The following is a 9,909-nucleotide window of genomic DNA, read 5'->3' as shown; positions in this document are numbered from 1 at the left end:
TCAACAAATAGTCATCCGTTTGAATTTTGATCGAAAAAAAATGGCCCGATGATATTTTCGTTCAGGATACCACACCACACATTAGCTCTCTGAGATATTTGGTCTCTACAATTCACCACCCAATTTGGATTTTGTTCAGCCCAAAACCTCATGTTCTGTATATACTATAAAAAATTCCTGTCATTGAGATAATTTCCCTGCATCCATAAACAATACTCCATACGGCGGATTTTATCTCATTCGTGCAAAGTATGTGAAAATTTGGGTTTGAACGCATGCATTTTATGCCTCTTTAAACACCTCCATATTTTACTGTAGCTCATATTGAGTGGAAGCGATAAGTTTCTCAAATTAATTCTAGGATCAGCTTGATGAGCCGCCAATATCGTATCATCATCAATATGATGTTTTACAATTTTTCTGTCCTTTGTTACTTGGCCGCTGCTCACGAATAGATTATATATTTTATGTACACTTCCAGGGTGCACAGCTACCTCTAGCGGGTGTCTTCTATTAAATTCAGCGGCCGCTTCACGATAAGACCTCAGCGCTTCACCAACAATTAAAACAATTTAAATTTTTGCTTGAAGTGACAGACGTGCCATGTTGAACTTTGTCAATCAAAATGAGCTGATATCAGTTAAAATGGAAACTTCAGAAATATTAAAATATGAACAGGAACTCACGACAAGACGAAAGATTCCAATTTCACCACAGCTAAACCACAAAGAACAAGCTGAAGTGGAGGGTCAGGAAAATCTCTCCTACAGTAGTCTCTTTTTCGAAACAGAAATGTTACATAAATCTCAACAAATACATATTTACAAAGGATAATTTACCCTGGCTAAGGGGTTTTATCACTTCTGTGAACTGTAGAGAATTACCACTGAAACAAATAAGTAGGTAATAAAAATAAAAATGAGAAAAACATTGTATTCATGACTGCTGAACATTAATGAAAGGTTTCATTAATATAATGTTACTTTTTTTATCACTTCATGTCTCAGTTCATTAAGTAATAATCGATTATTGTACTAACAAACAAAAATCTTTGGCTCAACGAACATGATTACATTGACTCATTGATCTTGTTCATGGAAGCACTGAGCATTTTTCACAAATCTCCTAGTCTATTTCATTGCATCAATGGAACAGTACATCATTTTAACGAACATGAGTGCGTCAATTCATTATGATTTGATGAAAAATCCATGGACTGGATTCGTCGTAGTGATGAATATGTTGATAGAATGAATGAACATTTTGTACGTAATATCAGTGTACTTTGTTCATAAAACTGATGAATGTGTTTATAAAGTAATTAACATGTTCACTGAATAGATGAACTTTGAGCTATGTCTTAACGTAATACCTAGTATATTGTACTGATGAAAGTATTAAATCAAGGATTGTGTTCAGTGGATCTATATACTTTCGAATATTATTTTCTTAATTAGTTCCACTGGAACCTTTATTTCATACCACTATGTAATATAGACATTTCTGACTTGTTAGAAGGATTGAAATTATTACTTTATGAGCTTTCTGCAAAAAATTGGAAGGTGACATCAGATCTGTCTCTTTCGACCCTGATCAATTTAATTGCTGCTGTCAGTATTGAAACGCCGTCACCGACGATTGATCGTTTTCCACTTAATTTCAATATTTTTAGTTGAAAATAAAATAATATACATTTTTCGTTGATTTTTTTCTATAATGGGCTTGGGGTTTGGTTGTCTTCGGCGCTTCGCCTTCATGAATCATCCTTTCTCTTGCTGACAATGAAACAGTTTCCTCCTCAATACGTAATAAATATACCATTGTACTGTGAGAAGATGTGATATTCAAAGTAAAACTTTAAAAATCAAAGAAGTACGAATTTATTGATAATTCATCACTGTTGGTAACAATACTATGATTTTAATAATTATTGATGTTCATACAAAATACTTAAGCCTGATTAATCCTTATCAGTTTCCTGATTTTCCTTCAGATATTCTGATAATGTATGAACGTTTGGAAAAGAATGACGGCCCTTTGTTTAAAAAAAAAGAGTTCTATAAAATTCCAAAACATTTCTGATTCTAAAGGAAAATCAAGATCAAATAAATGAATGATTTTATAACATAATATCTACAGCCCGGAGTATATGTTAAAATTGTTATCTGATATCATCAAAATAAACAGATATGTCTGTTGGGTACTTTATGTCATCTCCAGTACATAAGATAAACGGTTGAATCGACTTCTTCTTCGATTCCCAAAAACCGTATGTGCTCTTCTACTTGTTGTTGGCAATTTCCAATATACAAAAAGATTCTTGGGAATCCTTGATGGTGAATTTAGTCACATTGGATTTCCCAGAACTGTCCTTGGTGACTATTCTATTGGTAGGGACAAAATATCCATGGAGAGCCCAAAATACTACAGCATAGCGACCATCTAAAATCAATTAACAAAATATAAAGTTAGTATGGTGCTTGATGAATGGATCCATAAGCCATGCCGTGTGACACAGACCCATGCAGGGTCAGTCAACCTCATTTCCTCACAGAATCTCATATTCTTTCAACTTTTTTTCTGGAATTTGGAAGACTTAGAATGCTTACTAAGACGGACAACCCTAAGAGCCTTGAAGGTAATAGCACTATCTGCTGTCGAAAGTGCTCGCATATAATAATCACAACTTGTTAAAGCTTCAAATCCTCCTGTAAAAAAGTTTTCTGTGAACAAATGTTTTCAATGTTTCATTATTAACACGTGGTAACAAAAATTATTTGAAGCTTTAATAATATATATATATATATATATATATATATATATATATATATATATATATATATATATATATATATATATATATATATATATATATATAATTGATCTGTTGTTACATTATCGTACTTCAAAGATGTCAAGCAAGCCTCGGCGTCTTCTTCAGGGCCTAAAAATGATATGAGATGTATTCTTTCACCGAATAATATCAGCCATCCATTTTTATACCGTTTGACACAAACTCATGGTACACCCCATTTTTCTCCTTTGTGTCTCTAGTTGTATTTATGAAATTTGGAACGTGGAATATGTTCTCTAGGCGTCAATTTTATATTCATGTGTTTTTTGAAACTACTAATATTGTGAAAAACTTGACCACAATCATTCTCACAACATCTAATGACGGAATTTGTCTCCAAATGGTGTCTTCGTTTGAAATGTTTAATTAATAACGAAAAGGCACCGATATTTTGACTGCAGGTAAAACACTTCATGGTCCTACGTAAGTGAAAATAAAAATGACGAATAAAACAAAATGAGCATATCTAATACGTACCCTTTAATAATCTGTAAATTCAAATACCTAGGTACTTATTCAACTTGTATGCCGATCTCGTTTCTCTTGAAGGAAGTTATGTGAATATTCCTGATAGCACACTGTATCAATAGGTACCTACGAAATCACGAACTACAATAGCACCTTCGCGTCTTGTTTTGGTTATTGAGATCTTTATGATGTCAATAATGTCCTTTTAGCCAATGAGATTATGGAATTTCAACGTAGGAATTTGCGCTGTAACGAACTTTGTGCATCGATGCTAGGGATGATCATTGTTTTATGACTGAATTGCTGAATACGTACATGGAAACCATGTATTATTTCATCATTCTACGAATATTGTACATTGAACAAACCTAAGGGTTCATGATTTCGGGCATGCTTTGATGTAATTTCTTACGTATTTAATAATAATAACAAAGACCTTTCGTTGAAACAAAGTATACATATGGTTATCTATTTTATGTATCAGTTCATTGATTTATTGACCTGGGTTAGCGAATCATAAATTCTTTCGTTCAATCGAAAAAACCATACATGGATTTGGTGTACTTATTTAACAGTTTGAATACTAAGGAACATTGAAATAATGTTCAGTATTCCTTAACTGCATTTTCGTGAGCTGAAGTAAATATTCCTTGAAACAATGTAACAATGATGAAATCAATAAAATATTTTCATCTGAAGGGTGAATACGTTTATTGAATTATGTAAATTTTTCCTAGCTTGTCAATGAAAATGATTTTATTGATGATACGAATGCGTATATCGAGTGATGACTAACTATTCCTGATACTAAAGAATTTTTCATTGAATTGACGTAAAAATAGTGATGAATGGGGTTTATTGATAATATGTATAGGAGTTTTTTCAATGTATCACACAAGATGGTAATAGCTTCACAGGATCGTGTACACGTTGTACTAAAAATCCTCCTACGAGATCAGTTCTAAATTATATTTAAAATAATCAAACCATCAAATACACCATACAGCCTATAGAACTCTTTAGTGGTGAAGTTCGAGATTATCTCAAGCGAGGATGATTGGAAAATCATTAAACACCTCTAATTCAACCAGTGGTTATTTCACAAGGATACGTTCCAAACGGGAGTGAACACTCTCTCTTTCTCTTCTAAATTAATGGACATTGCTTTCCACTCGGGCGCATCAAATTGACATCAATTTGACAGAATCTTCGTAGGGGGAGCGCAACGGTCTTGCTCGAAGCAATGCTGCCACCCCTTTTTTGTCACACTTTTTATAATAAAAAACACAGTACTTTTTTATCGTCACCTCCTGCTCAGGAGAGCTCTCGATTTTTTAACATATATTCATTGAGTGGTTATCCGAACCATCCCGGCCTGGATAGCGTGGTGAATAAAGGGGCCCTTAAACTTCACTTTTTAAAATCTCTCACACATTTCAGTATTTATTACAATGGTCTAGCACAACACAAAACGAAGCCTCACGATAGCACATGGCATCCGCGTACCTTCTTTGTGGACGGACGTTACCAGCACGTCCGTCCATTACCACGGTCAACACAAAACTCTCTGGGAGTGAACACCTTTCGGCCTAATCAAAAATGACAGACCCCTACCTAACACTTCTACACATAGATGGCTCACGCATGTTCTAAATAATGAGTTCTAAGAGAAGTTGTACCGTTTGTCAAAGAAGACATATTCCATCCAACCCTTAATATAAATCTTGAATATAGAAAAAGTAATCAATGTGTCAAACAGATGAACAATAAGAACCAATATAATTTCAAAAATGCGAATTTCGAAAATTTAGTCTTAAAAGTATGGGATACAAATTGGGCGGGTGTTTTATCAGAATCCGATGTAAATCGGGCTTTAGATGTCTTCTATAAAATATGGAGTACAATCATATCAGACTCGGTTCCAAAGTTTCAAATATATAAAAACTATGAATCGTTTCCTATCTGATTTACAAAAGAAATACAGATAATGTTGAAAGAAAAGGACACATATAGAAGGCTTCAGAAGGTATCGAATCATTACAAAGAGAAATATTTGGTATGAGAAGGAAATTGAAATCAATTATAAAAAAAGGAGAAAGTAGGTATCTTAAAGAGCTGCAGAAAAATATGTCAGAGAATGTGAGCTATTTTTGGAACTATGTTACAAGTAAAAGGGCAAACTTTACTGATGCCAGAAATTTTCTATATAAAAGTATCGTAGTGAATGAAGAGGACACTGCTAAGTCTTTACGGAATTATTTTCTTCCGTAAATGATCTGAATAAAGCCTCCTATAGCCTAAATACAGATATTGTAGGGGACGTTAACGATATATTTTCAATTAAGGCTATTTCTGAGGCAGATTTTGAAGAAGCGGTAATGACATTAAAACCAAAAAAAAAGCAGGCACTGATGGTATCCCTCCCTATGTCCTGAAAGGTTGTAGTGAATGGTTAAAGAAACTATTTGTTCATATTTTCGATAGAATTCTTGAGTCGAGGGTCTTTCCAGAGCAATGGAAAACAGCCATCACTACACCAATCTTACAATCCAACATTGAAAATTACCTACCAATTTCAATTTTGTGTGCTCCGTCTAAACTGCTCGAACAGATCATATACAGTAAATTATATCAATATACTGAAAAATATTTAATATCTGAGCAGCATGGATTCATGTCAAATAAGTCGATCAATACAATTTGGAAACCGGGTATTTGAAACATTTGGAAGTAAATTCCAAATGGATACGGTATTTACCAATTTCCGCCAAGCATTCGATCGTGTAAATTATGACGCACTTCTGAAAAAGTTGACATGGTTCGGATTAACAAAGAATTTTGTTGAATTAATAAAGGGTTACTTGAAAAAAGGAAATATATTATCAGACACAAAGGAAATGTATCAGGAAAATATCATGCAAACTCTGGAGTGCCACAGGGTTCCAATTTGAAGCCTCTTCATTATATTCATAAATGATTTATCTTCAGTTATTAAATACTCGGAATACCTCCTGTTTGCAGATGACCTCTAATTATATACAAAAATACAGTCAGTACGGTATTGTCTTATGCTGCAGAAGGACATGAATAGTATTTATGAATGAAGTCTGATTAATAAACTGCATTTCAATCTCACTAAGTGAAAAGTGATGAGTATAACTCGCACTTAAGAACCAGTTATCTTTAATTATGAGATGTGGGGAGAGAAACTAATCAGATGTACAGAAATTAAGGATCTTGGTGTAATCTACAATATAGTTTTTTTCATTTGCGGAGCATATGGGAAATATAGTTTCCATCACCAACCGAACACTAGGATATGTGATGAGGCAATCTGCAACTTTCACAAATACTACCACAATTAAATTACTCTATTTTGCGCTAATAAGACCTAAGTTGGAGTATGCATCATTACTGTGGTTCTCGGAGTATGCATCCTCATTACATAAAATTGAGAGAGTACAGAATAAATTTTTAAGAATATTGTATTATAGAAAATACCGTTTGTGGCCTGACTATAACACAGTTAGATCAACTCATTCAAGAAATGAATTTAAAATAATGTCCTTGGACCGAAGACGAAATCTATCTGCTATTTTATAGTCTAGTTCACATGTACTTTTTTTGTAACATTTTTCAGCCCTGTCCAAAAATTACGACCAAGCTGTCATTCGATTCGTATTTTTGCCTAGAAAGTTTAACGAAAGATCCGAAAACGCGCCGATAAAAATTACAAAAGTTATAAACAATTAAGTGAAAAAAAAATGGGGCCTTAGATTTTCTAAATATCTCGGAAAATTTTCAAACATTTGGAAATTTGAAAAAAGATTTGAAAAGATCAATGAATTTGCGTAAAAAAGTCCTGACTTCCGAAACTGTATCTCGATTATTTATAATTTTTACAGAGCCCTGAATATAGAGCCAAAAGCGGGTAGTCTCGCTTCCGCGCGCCTTTCGTCACTCTGACATAAAAACAACAAAAATTATTTAAACATATTAAATGTAAATATTAAGGAATGAAAAAATTCATGTAATGTTGGAATACATCAATAAACAATAATCCGCAGTCAAAAAAATGTTTATCCCAATTTCAACGTTAATTATAAATTTGTTAATTAATAACTTTTTCTGAATTAAAAGTTAATATAAAAATCCCTATAATTATTGAACTGAAACCCTGGCATTTTTTTCCTTTGATGAAGTTATCCTTAATAGTCAAAGAAATAGATTACCGTTGCCAAAATGAAAAAATTGTTATTTTCTATTTTTTATTAACAATTGAAAATTATAATTAAAAAAAAATACATTATAATTTATTTTTTCAATATCTCATGGCTGAAAAGTAATCAATAATATTCTTTTTTTATTTTTTTAGCTATTGTTAATAAATTTATCATAAACAAATACATTGTTTACAAGCAATTCGAATTTATTTTTTTTTTGCATTTGCATAGTTACTTTTATTATAGAACAAAGAATTGAAAAAAAGTTGTTTATAACAATTTTTTTTAAATAAACAATTAAAAAAGAATACAAAAAAGTTTTTTCAAAACCTTAAAGAACAATAGGATTTATGATTTTCAAAAAATACACGGTTCCTTAATTTTAATATTCAGTTGCAAAAAAGATTGTTAATTAACAAACGCATTTTTTAGCAACAAAGAAATTTTTTTTTAAACAATTTTTTTCTGAAAATCATGATTTTTTTCAATTAACATAATGCAAAAAAATAATTTCGAATTGCTTGTAAACAATGTATTTGTTCATGATAAATTTATTAACAATAGCTGTAAAAAATTAAAAAAAGAATATTATTGATTACTTTTCAGCCATGAGAGATTGACACAATAAAAAATAAAAAAAAAATTGTAATGTATTTTTTTTCAAATTATAATTTTCAATTGTTAATAAAAAAATAGAAAATAACAATTTTTTTTATTTTGGCAACGGTAATCTATTTTTTCGCCTATTGAGGATAACTTCACCAAAGGAAAAAAATGCCACGGATTTAGTTTAATAATTATAGGGATTTTTATATTAACTTTCAATTCAGAAAAAGTTACTAATTAACAAATTTATAATTAACGTTGAAATTGGGATAAAAATGATTTGACTGCGAATTATTGTTCATTGATATATTCCAACATTACATGACTTTTTTCATTCCTTAATATTTACATTTAATATGTTTAAATAATTTTTTTTGTTTTTATGTCAGAGTGACGAAAGGCGCGCGGAAGTCAGACTACCCGCTTTTGGCTCTATTTTCAGGGCTCTGTAAAAATTATAAATAATCGAGATACAGTTTCGGAAGTTTTTTTTACGCAAATTCATTGATTTTTTCAAATCTGTTTTCTAATTTCCAAATGTTTGAAAATTTTCCGAGATATTAAGAAAAAACTAAAGCCCCATTTTTTTTTCACTCAATTGTTTATAACTTTTGTAATTTTTATCGACGCGTTTTCGGACCTTCCCTCAAACTTTCTAGGCCAAAATACGAATCGAATGACACCTTGGTCGTAATTTTTGGACAGGGCTGAAAAATGTCACCAAAAAAAACTAAATCGAGTACATGTGAACCAGACTATTATGTTTCTGTACAAGGTGATCAATAGTAAATTAAACAGTCCCGAAATTCTTGCACTTATCCTTTTTAATGTACCTGGGCGGCGTACTCGTACAATATTCATGTCCAATATACCAAATTCTCTCTTAACTTTAAGAGCTCCTCTCGTAAGTATCATGAAATTAATCAACAGTTACAATGTATTTGTAAATGTAGATTTTTCTCTACCTCCTAAAGTTTTTTATACAGTAATTATTAATCATATTCTGAACATCTCCTTATGAAATGTTACAGATCTCAAAGGATTTTTTGATATTCTCAATATTTTTATTGTGGATTGATTACAAGCCCCTGCAATTCATGATACATTATGTTCATGATTCAGGTTCATAGCTCAATTACTACACCTCAAGTATTTTTTGTAAAGCTGTCAACCATGTAATGAGACCGTCTTGGCCTGTTTACTTAAAATCAAATAAATAAATAAATAATTCCAAGACAAACCTAAACATCCGACCATTACATTAATTAGTGTCCTAAATTCTTAAATACTCGTTACTAATATTATTCTATGGACAAATATGTAATCTACTATATAATAAGTTTTCTTCAAATTACGGCTACTCAAGGAACTACAGACTCTCATGACCTATAAAATACTGTGAACTAGATTTCGACGAATCAGCTAATCGGAACAATGTTTACTTTCAGTGATTTTTGATTAAGGAAAACAATATTAATAAAACCCTTATGACTCTTATTCTGCAACTACTGAAATGAGGTGAGTACTGCTTCATCATTCAGGTACGTGGTCGTTACCAGTTAATTGTTCGATTCACTATAAAATCATAACAAATATTTCCTCTACCTAAACTAATTAACACATTCTTTTTTCCAGTTCCAGTCAAACAACCAGAGGCGGATCCATTGGAATGGGATATCCTTTTATTTTGTACAAGTGTGCTGAATAAATGACATTGATATCACATACAGGGCTTGTAATTACTAATGTACTCTTAGA

General features: G+C 31.7%; 1 long non-coding RNA gene across 1 annotated transcript; it reads right to left on the bottom strand.

The window, feature by feature from the left end:
- Positions 1 to 2,877: 2,877 nt before the first annotated feature.
- LOC141485164 (uncharacterized) lies at positions 2,878 to 4,155 on the bottom strand. Its single transcript, XR_012467056.1, has 3 exons — positions 3,332 to 4,155; positions 3,004 to 3,273; positions 2,878 to 2,944 (listed from the first exon to the last, which is right to left on the bottom strand). It is a non-coding gene; the product is annotated as an uncharacterized lncRNA (long non-coding RNA).
- Positions 4,156 to 9,909: the final 5,754 nt, after the last annotated feature.

This window comes from Leptinotarsa decemlineata, unplaced genomic scaffold (genome assembly GCF_025532065.1).
Source record: "Leptinotarsa decemlineata unplaced genomic scaffold, Ldec_3_MD MMD2_tig00026307_RagTag_RagTag, whole genome shotgun sequence".
NCBI lineage: Eukaryota > Metazoa > Arthropoda > Insecta > Coleoptera > Chrysomelidae > Leptinotarsa > Leptinotarsa decemlineata.
Note: the sequence above shows the minus strand (reverse complement) of the source record. Positions and strands in the feature narration are given on the sequence as shown.